This window comes from Aquarana catesbeiana, linkage group LG09, assembly GCF_042186555.1.
Source record: "Aquarana catesbeiana isolate 2022-GZ linkage group LG09, ASM4218655v1, whole genome shotgun sequence".
NCBI lineage: Eukaryota > Metazoa > Chordata > Amphibia > Anura > Ranidae > Aquarana > Aquarana catesbeiana.
In genome coordinates, this window is record NC_133332.1 from 66,425,164 (window position 1) to 66,437,895 (window position 12,732).

The following is a 12,732-nucleotide window of genomic DNA, read 5'->3' on the forward strand; positions in this document are numbered from 1 at the left end:
TAACAGAGGGGGTCTTTGCGCAGCCCTAACAGTACCGGTGAGTTTGATTTATATTCTTACCACTGTACGACTCTCTTATCTTTCGGTTGACGGCTGGATTCTGTCGGTATGCTGAGACTGTCTTAGAGGCAGGTATTTCCTCGCCTGAGGTTGTTTAACGAACCTGCTGATGGGTTTCTGCTGACTGTATTTGTTCACTGTCTGCCATTCTTTGGGCCACGAAACTCAGCAGTCTAAGGGTGCTACATGTGTGAATGTGTGTTCTCATTTCCAGACGAGCTGTCGGCTTCTGGAATGAGATGGGTTATTGTGGCAGTTGGTTATAGGACGGGTTACTCAAGGATTTGTCGGATCTTTAAAGGGAAATCTCAGCTGCTGGCGTTGCAGTCTGAAAGCATTACAGATGTGTCACCCCCAGATGTGCTGTCGGCCTCTGGGAGGTAACTGTAATGACGGCCTATAACTGGATTGTGAAGGGGGTGATGTCTGCCCCTGGGGTTATCTTAGCCTGCTGAAATTTTGCAGTTCGAAGAGTGGCAGGTGTAATGTCCTGACGTGAGTGTATTTGTGATTTACTGTTTGCTACGTTGCTCCCTATTACCCCTGATGTGTTTGTTCTTGTTCTGAGATTAACCGTACATTAGTCTTATGTGCCCCCACCGAAGGAATTTGTTGATAAGAACACTGAGAAAAAATATTAACCCCTTGGTTGTATGTATTCTCTTCTCAAGCCGTTAGCCGAGAAAGAGAGAGAGAAAAGAAAGTGATATTGTAAAGAAAGTCATATTGCAAAGAAGGAGAGAAGAAGATGTTGAAATAGTTAACAAAGTTGAACGAAGTGGCGAAAGTTATGTTGCTAAAGAAACGGGGAGAAAAATCCTGTGTGATAAAGAAAATTGGATAAAGGAAGTTAAGAAAGATGGCGATTGTATTATGTATGTGTATCACAGAGCTGATGATATGTTGGAACTTGAAACAAAGGAGGGGAGGGACAGCACTGCCCTCCGTCTAACAACCACTCCTTTCTCACCACCCAAGCACAACCCACTGTGACAACTCAGCCCGGCAGCCATCTTAGTGCACCCATGCCTTCACTTTCTACCCAGTCCAGTGCACTTCCTGCCGGCAGCCATCTTGGTACACCCAGTAAGCTTAAACAGCCTGTACCCAGCCCTCCCTGTTTTAAACCAAGATGGTTCATACCACACACCTGTCTTCCCCAATACGGGAGCATCACATTCCCAGGCCGGATATGTTAATGATGAAGAAGCATCTGAGTGGGAAGCCCAACAGCAGGCAGCAAGGTCACCCACTGATTTAACCCCCAATCCGGCTCCAGACTCTCAGTTCCGAGAGGATCTCAAACACATGCTGGCAACCGTAAGGAACAGTGCTTCTTGCCAGCCCCTGCCCCAACAACAGTCTTGGTTACCAGAAGGGGCACCAGTGATGTATGTCGCTTTTACTCTATCACAAGCAGCGGCCTTAGTGACAAGTCTGCCTGACCCAGAGAAGCAGCCAATTCCCTTCTACCACAGGATAGTGCAGATACAAGAAACTTACTCAGCTGCCTGGAGAGACTTGATCAGCCTATGCCAAATCAAAGCAGGATATGTCTTTTGGCCAGTCATGCAGACGGCCTTCAATGATGCCAGCCTGACAAGTGCCACTTCCTACACCTCAGGCGTGGAGTTCTGTGCACAACTCCACGACTGGGCAAAGGAGAAGTTGGCGGATCAGAAGACCACAATCCAAGATATTACCCAAGATAAAGGGGAGTCTGAAGAAGTATCATACTGAACTCGTACAGGCCTTTGATGATCTGAGTTTCTCCCACTATGAAAAGAGACACACACGTTTCCTGCGTGGGAGTGGATGGGGTGCTCTGCTCCAGTCCATTTGCAGAGCCACTCCAAGTGGGGACATTTCCTGATTTTCTTGCCAGATTTGTGGTGTCCTCTACATGTCCCTTGAATCTACTAGGAGCTGATGTGTTGTCCGGACTACAGGCCTCAATCAGGACACGCCTGAAGGGGGGATGAAGTTACATACTCCCCTATCTTTAGAAGACTCATCTGCCTTGTGTTCTCTGCCTCTCCTGATGACACTTAATGAAGAAAAAACTTCAAGTTCAATACTGCAGGAAGTACATGACAGAATCCCTGCGTGCCTATGGTCCACAGGACCGGAAGACAACGGTCACTTAAAGGTGCCACCAGTTTCAGTCAAGCTAAAAGAGGGCGCATCATTGCCCCGGAAACCACAATAACCCCAAGAAGAGAACCCCTAAAGGAGAACCAGGTACCTGCTGTGGATGCCTTTGACTGCAAAATACCTCACAGAGGTGGACCTTACAAACGTTTTCTTCAGTGTCCACCCTCACCCCTCCTGCTGGTACCTTTTTGCATTCATCCACGGAAAGAAACGGAAACATACCTAAACAGTTGTGCCACAAGGGGTACAGAACTTTCCAAGCCAGTCTGCAAAAACTATGGCTATCATCCTTGACACATGACAAGAGGAACAGCCGGAAGTGATTCTCTTCCAACATGTTGATGACCTTCTCCTTTGTGCAGCTGACTTACCCCCTGTTGAAGTCACCTCAGAAAGCCTGTTGTGCTATCTTGCCAACCAGGGCTGCAGAGCCTCAAAGCCCAAATTGCAGTGGTGCTCAACACCTGTCATTTTCCTTGGACTAATTTCCGAGTGCAGAGCATGGATTCCAGAAGCCTTCCTACTGATGCTCTGCAATCAGACCCTTCCAGATGTCTCCTGAAGAAATATCTAAAGTTTGAAGCCTTTAAGTGCGCCATCCCCGGCGCTAGGGCTCCCAGCCTACGGCAAAACGCTCAAGTTCTTTGTATCCGAACGTCTGGGACATGCTGCAGGTGTACTCACCCAATCACACGGCATCAGCCTACGCCCTGTAGGATATTATTCCTGTCGACTGGATGTGGTAGCAAGAGGAGGCCTATTGTGTCTGTGAGCTGGCTTTGCTACACAAGCCTTGCTTGACAAAACTTTGAACTTGGTCCTCGGACACTGCCTCGTTCTGCTTGCTCCCCATGACGTTGTTGCCATATTCAACCAAGATCCAGCCGAAACACTTGTCTACTACCAGACACTTGAGACTCCTGTGTTCCCTCCTACTGGACAGCATTACTCTATTAAGTTGTCAAACACTGAACCCTACCACCCTTCTTCCACTTCTCGAGGGGGGAAAGGAGGAGGAGGAGTAGAGTCTTGACTTGTTACCCCATGACCACACAGGACACGCGGTCACCACTGAAAACACTGTTCTACAAGCTGAAGCCTTACCACTGGTGATGTCTGCACAGGAGGCAGAGCTGTAAGCACTTACTACAGCATATAAATGGGCAGAGGGAAAAAGAGCCAACATTCATATGGACTCAAGATATGCTTTCAGCATTGCCCATGATTATGGTGTTATCTAGGACAGAGGATTCCTGATGGCTGCAGGAACACTTGTGAAAACTTGATTGATGCCTTGCTTCTCCCAACCCAAGTGACTATTCTGAGTAAAGCACACGACAAAATGAACTCAAAGGAAGCTTAAGGCAATCATCGAGCCAATACAGCTGCCAAACAGACAGCTGGTGGTCCACGGGAAGTGGACAGCAGGGTGGTAGAAGAAGACCACCCCGTGCTTACCTTACAGACTTTCCCAGTGGACAGAGTTTATCTAAAAGAACTACAGGAAACAACAAGTGCGGATAAGAAGGAAAGCTGGAAACGGAGAGGAGCAACTCTCAGAAATGGACTATTCGAGTGCAACAAGAAGCCTTGTCTACCCAGGAGTATGTACCCAGCCGTGGTGCAATGGGCACATGGAGCTGCCCACTTGACAAAGACTTTTATGAACTCTCTTATCAACAAGTGTTGCACCAAGAGTTACTCCACTGACCGACAGCTTCTGCAGATCATGCATTATCTGCACCAAATGTAACCCAGGATGCACAGAAGAAGCACAGAAGAAGCACAGAAGAAGCACAGAAGAAGCACCTGGCAAAAGCCCTATACCCCATTCCAGAGGATGCAAATTGATCATTCTCAAGTGCCAAGAAGTGGCAGATTCGAATACGCCCTAGTGGAAGTGGTCATGACTGCCAGGACCACAGCTAAGAAACTACTGAGTTAGATAGTATGTAGATTTGGGGTCCCAGAGTTGATATTGAGAGATCAGGGACCAGCCCTAACAACAACCCTTACTAAAGAGATTTGGGCAGCACTGGGGGTTCAGTTGGCACTACACATCCCATACCACCCTCAAAGTAGCGGGAAGGTAGAAAGGATGAATGGCACACTAAAAACAGGATGTTAAAGATGGCCCAAGAGACTAACATAAGTTAGCCCATTGCCCTGTTCAGTGTCAGACACACCCCCAGGGGAAACATGCCCTATCCCCTTATGAAATTTTGTTTGGTTCAGCTCCCAGACTTGGTTGTTACTTTCCACAACAGTTACAGTTACAGTCTGATGTGTTGACTAATTATGTAACCATTTTATCACGAGAATTAACCTGAATGCATGTCCAGGTGTTTTCTTCCATTCCAGATCCTGAATTAGATACAGGAACACACCAACTATTGTCTGGAGATCCTTGAGCCAAGTTATGATGGCCCATTCCAAGTTTTGGTGACCACAGCCACCTCAGTCAAGTTGGCCAGGAAGAACACCTGAATGCACGCTTATCACTGCAGGAGAGCGTGTTTTCGGGTGCTGCATATCCTTTTTCTGTTTGATCTAAGGGGGGGGGGGGGGCCCAGGGGGTGGCCATCACAAAAATGATAACATAATTACGTTTTGGTGTAACTCTTCAGGTACACATGTGACCACCTTTACCTTAGATTACTGTGACATAGTACCTTGTCCGTTTGACCCTTCATGGTGATGCCATTGGTACAGTGATATCCCTGACGGTAAGGACATATATGTATGACACACAGACAGTTACTGGGGACAGAGTTGTGGTTTCTGTGGGAGCCAGTGGGTTGGAACACAGGGCCAGACTGGGCGACCACAGAGTGCATTTGACAAAAAAAAAAAAAAAAAAAAAAAAAAAGGAAGATGAAAATAGAAAGCCCCATATCCTAACCAAAGATACCCCTGATACATACACTGACCCAGCACACAGTCAGAGGAGGAAGCGAGCAGCTCTCTCCGGAAGCTTTGATCCTCATGTATACATACATGTCATAGGGGTTACAAGGGGGGTCCCTGATGAGTTTAAAGCCAGGGATCAGGTAAAAGCTGGTTTTGAGTCTTTGATCCCCATAACAACTGTCAGCAAGAATGTAGATTGGATTAACTACATGTCATGGTTATGCAATAGAGTTTGTCAATCAGCATACCTGTCTCCATGTGTTCATCTCTAGAGACCAGCTGACCCTCACCTGACTGCTTTTGTAACCTCTCCTCTAAGCATGGCCCCACCCCAGGCCCTATCAGGGAACCCTATATTAACCTGTGCACTGCAAGCCAGCAGTGCTGATCAACCACTGTGTGTTAGCCTCTGTGTGTACTTGCTGTGTTTCCTACATCTGATTCCTGTTACCGACCTTAGCTTGTCCCTTACTTTCCTTGTTGTTCCAGCCTGCTGCCTCCTTCCTCTTCTCCTGTAGTCTACCGTGAGCGTGAGCTGTGAGACCCTGGGGGCCGCGACCTGGAGCCAGACTGCAGCGCAGTCCATCCTTACCTTTAAAGGCTCTGGTGAACACCTGCTGGCTCTTAGACTCCGCGCCCTGGGGAATCTATGCTCTAGCTCCCAGTGAGATCTGTGTCAGTGATCCAGTAGACCTGCTTCCTGAACCTCCCAGGGTACAATCCGCAGCAGTCAGCCATAGGGTCCACTACCTTGCGGTGCACTCCTGATCACCCAGCCTCTAGGTGACCTGACACTACACATATTATAACCAACAGAGATTTGTAAATTACACTAAAGATGCCCTCCAGGGAATTGCTGACCAGTTAGCCCCCACTTCCTACATGACATTCCAGGACCGGATGGCCTTAGACATGGTGCTAGCTGGGAAAGGAGGTGTTTTGTAAAATCATAGGAAAAAAACCGGAACCTGTTGTACATACATTCCTGATAATATTGGCCCAAATGGTAAGGTTACTCTAGCTATAAAGAAATTAGAAGATCTGTCACTGGAGTTGAAGAACTCAGGTATCACAGACCCATGGGACCAATATTTTAGCTGGATGAGTGGGTGGCAGAAGGTGCTCGCCCAGATACGGGTAAGGGTATTAATAATCCTGGTTCTTTTAGCCCTGATTGTATGCTGTATTCTACCTTTTGTAAAAAGTTAATGAGCAAGGCTGTAGACAATAGCACACCTACATTTCTCCACCAAGAAGAAGAGGACCTCCTTATGATGGAAGATGACAAACCCTTCACTCCTCTACAGTCACTGCCTGTCCAAAATCTCACAATCCTATAGGGTTATAGGGATAGATAGCGCCTGACTGCACCTCTCCAGCTGTATCGAGGAGGGAAGTGAACAGTTGCTGCCCAATTCTATATACAGCCTAAAAGAGTTGCTGAGGAGAAGGGCCAGGCCAAAGTAGGACCTTTAGTATTAGGGACAGAAAAAAGAAAATAGTCATTTTAGGGGGGATTGTGAAGGAATGTGATGTAGATAATAATAATAGTAATCTGAAAATGTCTATTTTCTTATGTGCATACATATTTTTCTCCTTACTCATTATATAAGTATACAGGTTTGCTCTGTTCCTATATTTTCTCAAGATGGCGGGTACCCCCTACATCCCACACATCAGAAGAACGCGGAACTGAAGATAAAACCAAAGACAGCCAAACCTCGTTATGAACATTCTCCATTTTCTTTTTCTATCTTAACCAATGAGATGTACCTATTAGACTAACATAGCAATGACGTATTTGTGTGTATAAAACATTAACACCGCCTTGAATAAATTAGAAGTGTAAAAGGTAACGGTGCTGAGCGTGTCTCAGAGTGTTTACTTTTATATGCATGCATATCAACACTTTTCAAATTAGAGACAGCAGCAGATAACCTTGGGCTCGATTGGAGCTCTTAATCATTTCCATAACAGAGTAACCCCTGTCAGTTTTTTTTTTTTTTTGCTATCTATGTCCCTTTGGGGAGACTTACCTTTACTTCTTGTCTCATAGCCAAAACAGGCAGTGAGAGGAAATCCCTGCAAATTAGGGGAATTCCTTTGGGGCCCCAGGTCACCAGAACAAGTGTCCCCATTGGAAGATTTCCCCTCTATTACTTTTCTGGGGACAACCCAAAATTTGGGATTCTCTTATACTTTCAATGATAATGGTGAACAGGACAAACATAACAGGGGCACAGACAGCGATAAAAACTGACAGGTGTTCTAATCCCTCTTTACTCTTTTTTTTTTCCCTTTAGTTATACTTTAAAAACAGTATAAATCCCATAATAATAAAGCTTTACTGTGCAACAGTTGCAACATAAACCTATACCTGGTATAGTGAAGTAATTACCAGACAATCACCACTTGTCCCCATGACCTTCTAGGTGACACACCACCCCACTTACCTTGGCTACGTCTTTGTCCTGACGGAGCATCATCTACAGTCTTTGTCCCACTGCCGATGTGCATGGGAACGGCTCAGAGTAGAACAAGGTTAAAGTCTTGCAACTGTTGCTCTTCACATAAGCTAATGTTTAGAAGGTTAGGCAGTAGTCACAGCTCTATACTTAGTTTGTGAGTCTCACCACCTTATTTTTTAGGCAGCCAAGAGAGCCTTTTGCTTTGCATGCAATTCTGAAAAGCCCAATGCCCCTGCTCACATCCAGGAGGAGGCAATGAGCACCTGCTGCCAGACACCCTGTAATGGTATAGTAAATCACCAGTGATGTTTTCATATATAATAAAGTTATATGAGCTGTTCTAGGTTCATACATGGTTGTATCAAATATTAAAATAAAACTCTTCAAAATGTATTCTCTTCCAGTATGTTCTTATGTTCCCCCCCTTCCATGCCCCAGCATGCTTCTGACTGTGACTAGTAATCTTAATAATTACTGGAAGGGGAACATGTTCGAGCGGTCTGGTTATTGTGCTGTTCAGTGCACACATTTTGACAGAGTACATGATCAGTTTATGTATAGGTCAGATAATGAGAATTAAAGTAGACCGCCGTCACATAGCTTTCTAACTCTAAAGTGTAAGTCCACAAAAAAAGTATTTTGAGGTGTTGAGGGCAAGCTAAATACACATTTTGAAATGGATATAGCCCATGGTGGTCATATGCCCTTCTGACCCTGCCCTCGGCTAGCATGGGCGCCCCCAACTGACCTGTTGCTTATTAGCCTGCAGGACCTTCTTCTGTTCTTCCACTCATCTTGTTCTTCTTTTCCTTTTACTTTTTTTTCTCTCTTCTCCTCCCCCCCCCCCCCCCCTCCATTTTTTTTTTTCTATTTCTCCAACCCCATCCCAGATGGGAGCCCTCTCTCTCCGATGAGGCTCATCCCCACCCCTCTCCCTTTTATTTTGTGGGGTTTTTTTTGTTCTTGAGTTGGGTCTTTCGGACCCATCATTTGGGACCACCTTTAGCTCTATTGGTCATGATTGTTTCCTTTTGACCCTATAAAAAATTATTGTACCGGAAATTAATATATATTTATTGTTAATATGCTGCATTGTGGCACAGATGTGTAAATCACAAGACTGTACAAAGTTGAACAAAATTACAAATGGGACAGAGCAAAAGTTGCAGTGGCACTTAGTATGTGCATTCATTTGGCTCTTGAGGTTGTCATGCATTGAATGTGCTTAAAGCAGACCTTCAGTAATTTTTCATCTAGTAAATCCTCTGCCCTTGTTTTAACTTTGGATAGCAAAACATTTTTTTTTCTGACAGTAAATACTATCTATGTGCATTCGTTTTCTTCCGAATGCATTTTCGTCCGAATTTCAGGTATTTTCGTTATCGTTTTAACAAACGGTAACGAAAGTGCAGAGTCCGAAAAACGAAAGATCCGACATAAACAAATGCTTTATTTTCGTTTTCGTTGCTACAACAGTTCGATATAGATAGGAGATTCGACATGATGATGACAATAACAATCTGTGTCCATCAAACCTGTGGTCGAATGTGCCTAACCTTAGCTCTATTAGTCCAAGATTATTCTACATAGAGAGAAAAGATTTGACATAGAGAGAAAAGATTCGACGTAGGGGAGAAAAGATTCGACGCAGGGGAGAAAAGATAAATACAAATAATGATGATGATGAATGTTATTGGCTGATTGTAACCAAAGAGGAGGAGCAGTAAAATAGCTAGAACTAAGTACACACATACTTTGGCTTATGGTATCTGTTGAAAGTTCTAAGAAGATTCGACGGAGCAAGTAAACTATACGGCGTCGTACAGTTTAGCTGCTCCGTCGAATCTTCTTTGAACATTCGACAGACGCCATAATCCTTCAATGACAGATTCGACCTTAATTTGGATTTTCGGACGAATGCAATTTTTAACGAAAAACAAAATAAATAAAAACGAATTTTGGGAGTAACTAAATAAATTTATTTTTCGGACGAAAACGAAATTCCGAAACGAAATATTTCAGTGTGCATACATCTAATAAATATACAGCCCACTTCCTGTTTCTTGTCTGGTAAAAAGCCTAGGCTTATGACATCATGCACAGCTCTCTCTCTCTCTTACTCTTGTGAGAGTTTGCCAGGAAGGGAGGGGGGATGAGTCATAAGAGGGCCAATGAAAGCTGCACGACTGCAGAGCTGGAGGTGTGCCTCTATGTAAATCCAAGAAGTGAACAGGCAGCAGCTTTAGCTACCCACAGTTAAAATAGTTGCAGCCAGACTTAGTGGAGGGAGATTTTTGCAGCATATTTGGCAAGTACAGAATCACAGTATATATAAAATAATATGCAAAGTGGTTGGAGGGAAGCTTCAGAATGACAAAGATGTTTTTATTAAAATTATGTAAGCAGACTGCAGTTCCTCTTTAAAGAGGAGTAAGGCCAAAACTTTTTTCACAGGGGTGCACTGTAGCCTGCTGTCGGCTGACGTCACAGAGCACACCCTCCTGCTTGCGTGTTTGAGCCAAGGGCAGATGGATTTCAGAAAGTAAATGCTACTTGAATCATCTGCCCTTGCTCAAGATGGCCATGGCTAGAAATGATGGGTGGTGTTTTTTAAAGTGATTTCTCAACAAAAAAAAAAACATTGAAACATGGATGGATGGGTGGGTTTTCTTTGAATATAAAAAAATTAATTAAATATAATTTTCAGTTTGTGGTGCTCAGATATAGTTTTGTATGTTTTAACACGACCAATCAAAGGGTCTGAATTGGGTGCTAAAGGGGACTAGAGAGTATTTTATTATGCTTGGCAGACACACCCTTATTGTCAACTTTTCTAAATGCATCAATATTTCTATTTGACAAAGTTTTCCGTTCTAACAACCAATATAATATTGCATAGAAATAAATTAGAAATAAATTATAGTTTGTTAGAGACCAAATATGATATAAATCCCATGCATATATTGCTTAGGGGCCTAATGTGTTCCATTATCCTGCTGGACCTGTAGCATGTTTGGTATCTAACTGATTGGCATCTTCCCATACATTAGTGTAACTGACAAGAATTTGTATTTTCTCAAACCATTCAACAAACCAGTTTATGCCATTTGCGACCAGGCTGCAGTAGAAGCCTTTTCTATCTAGTTCATCTGCTACTGTACATGTCACTGTGTCTTAAAGTGGTTGTAAACCCTTACAGACCACTTTAACCTACAGGTAAGCCTAGATTAAGGCTTACTTGTATGTGCAAGAAATATCTCCTTAACCTACATGGTTAAGGAGGTATTTTCCTAAAAACGGGCACCGATGACTACGGCGCATGCACGCTGTAGACAACGGCGCAGGCGCACTGAGCATGCCGTTAGTGAAGGCGATCATGCTATCACTGACGGCTTCCGCGCACATGCGCCGGAGTGACGTCATCGCTGAAACGGGCAGTCACAGCGCCGGAGCAGCGATACCCGGAAGTCACTCCGGGTATCATGGTGGCGACGGAGGAGGTGAACGAGGGTCGCTTCGGGGGCTTCGATCTCAGGTAAGTGATTCATAATCATTATGCCTTTGTCCTGCAGGGTGTTTTTTTTTTTTTTTATTTAGAGAGGATTTACTTCCTCTTCAAAGTGATTGTAAGGGTAATTTATTTTATAGAAGTCTGCCTAAGATACAAGTCAGATTTCAGGCATCCCCTGCAACAAAAACGTAATTTTTGGAGAATTACTTTCAATAGGAACATGTCTAAATGGATGCAGGCCCAGCGGCTTTCCTCATTAGTGCTCTGCAGCTGCACACCTGACAGTTAATTATGAAACCACTCCCATTTGACCCACTCAGTACAGAGGCACAGAGAAACACAGAGGGATTTCTTTAGAATAACAAAAGGTAGGAATCTGCAGCAAAGGTTGTTATAATCCTTGCAATGTACATAGATCACACAGAGGGGAATGTTTTTTCTCAACAAAAGTGGAGTTACGCTTTAACACAGTTTGGGGTTTGTCTTACTTAAAGGGTAACTCCACTTACGTAAGGTAAAAAAATAGCAAACAAAGAAAAGATAATATAGCATATACAGTTGCGACGCAAGTCATATTGTAATTGAATGTTATTAAAAATGACCTCTCCTTCTCAATCTGCAGCTCTGTAATGTTCTGTAAAATGCAATGCAATATGGCTACCTGGAGGTGTTCTGTACACAGAGTGTGTAAAGAACGCCCCCCTCCCCCCACCCCCCAGAAACATATTTTCCTGCTTGTGTGATTGGCTTACTGATTTTCCCAGAAGTCTACACTGAGATACAAGTCAGATTTCAGGCATTCCCTGCAACAAAATTTTAATTTTTGGTGAGATACTCCCAATAGGTAATCATGTCTAAAGAGATGCTGACCCTGCAATATTCCTCATTAGAGCCCTGCAGGTGCACAGCTGGTTGATAATTATGAAACCCCTCCCATTAGACCCACACAGCACAGGGGCTTAGAGGAACAAACAATGATTTCTTCAGAATACCAAAAGCTAGGAATCTGCAAGTTTGTTAAAATCCTTGCAATGTACATAGATCACCAAGTGGGAAATGTTTTTTTTCCTAACAAAAGTGGAGTTACGCTTTAATTGAACAAACTGAAGTTAGAAGCTGAATGGCTGCCATGCAGGGCTGCACTAGATTTTGCACTCTCCAGTTTTAATAAATGAACCCCATTGTTTTTATCAAGGAAAAAAAGTGTATGGAACTTTCATAATGGGCCGTGGATTGTTCATATGGTTGGCAGTAGTGATGTGACCCCCTCCTCTCAGTGTTTAGCTCCTTTGTGTTACCTGCTGCACTGCTTTGCTTTCCTGTATGGGGAATGTGAGTCATGCACAAGTGATTCAAAAGACGAGCTGAGCCAGTGTTATTCCTGAGAAAAACACAGCAACGTTCCAGAGCGGAAAAACAAAATCAAGGAACAGAGATCTCTGTAACGGCCTGTACTACTCAATGCTTATAGGTGGGGCAGTGCTCTGAGCCTTATTCTAGCCACACACACATTCAATTTGAACCAGTTCTTTTTGGATTTAAGGAGTTGTAAACCCTCAAGGTTTTTCACCTGAATGCATTTCTATGCATTCAGGTGAAAAATCTTCTACGCTGCTCCCAGAGCTCCCC

At 44.0% G+C, this 12,732-nt stretch overlaps 1 long non-coding RNA gene across 4 annotated transcripts in view; it reads left to right on the forward strand.

Moving 5' to 3' along the window:
* LOC141107756 (uncharacterized) overlaps positions 1-12,732 on the forward strand; it is a 74,498-nt gene that overhangs the window by 38,585 nt on the left and 23,181 nt on the right. For 2 of the 4 annotated variants that reach the window (XR_012235959.1, XR_012235958.1), the window contains one exon: positions 732-7,985. The exons of the other annotated variants lie outside the window; for them this stretch is intronic. This is a non-coding gene — a long non-coding RNA (uncharacterized lncRNA). Of the gene's footprint in view, positions 1-731; positions 7,986-12,732 lie in introns of those variants that run through there. 4 annotated transcript variants of the gene reach the window in all.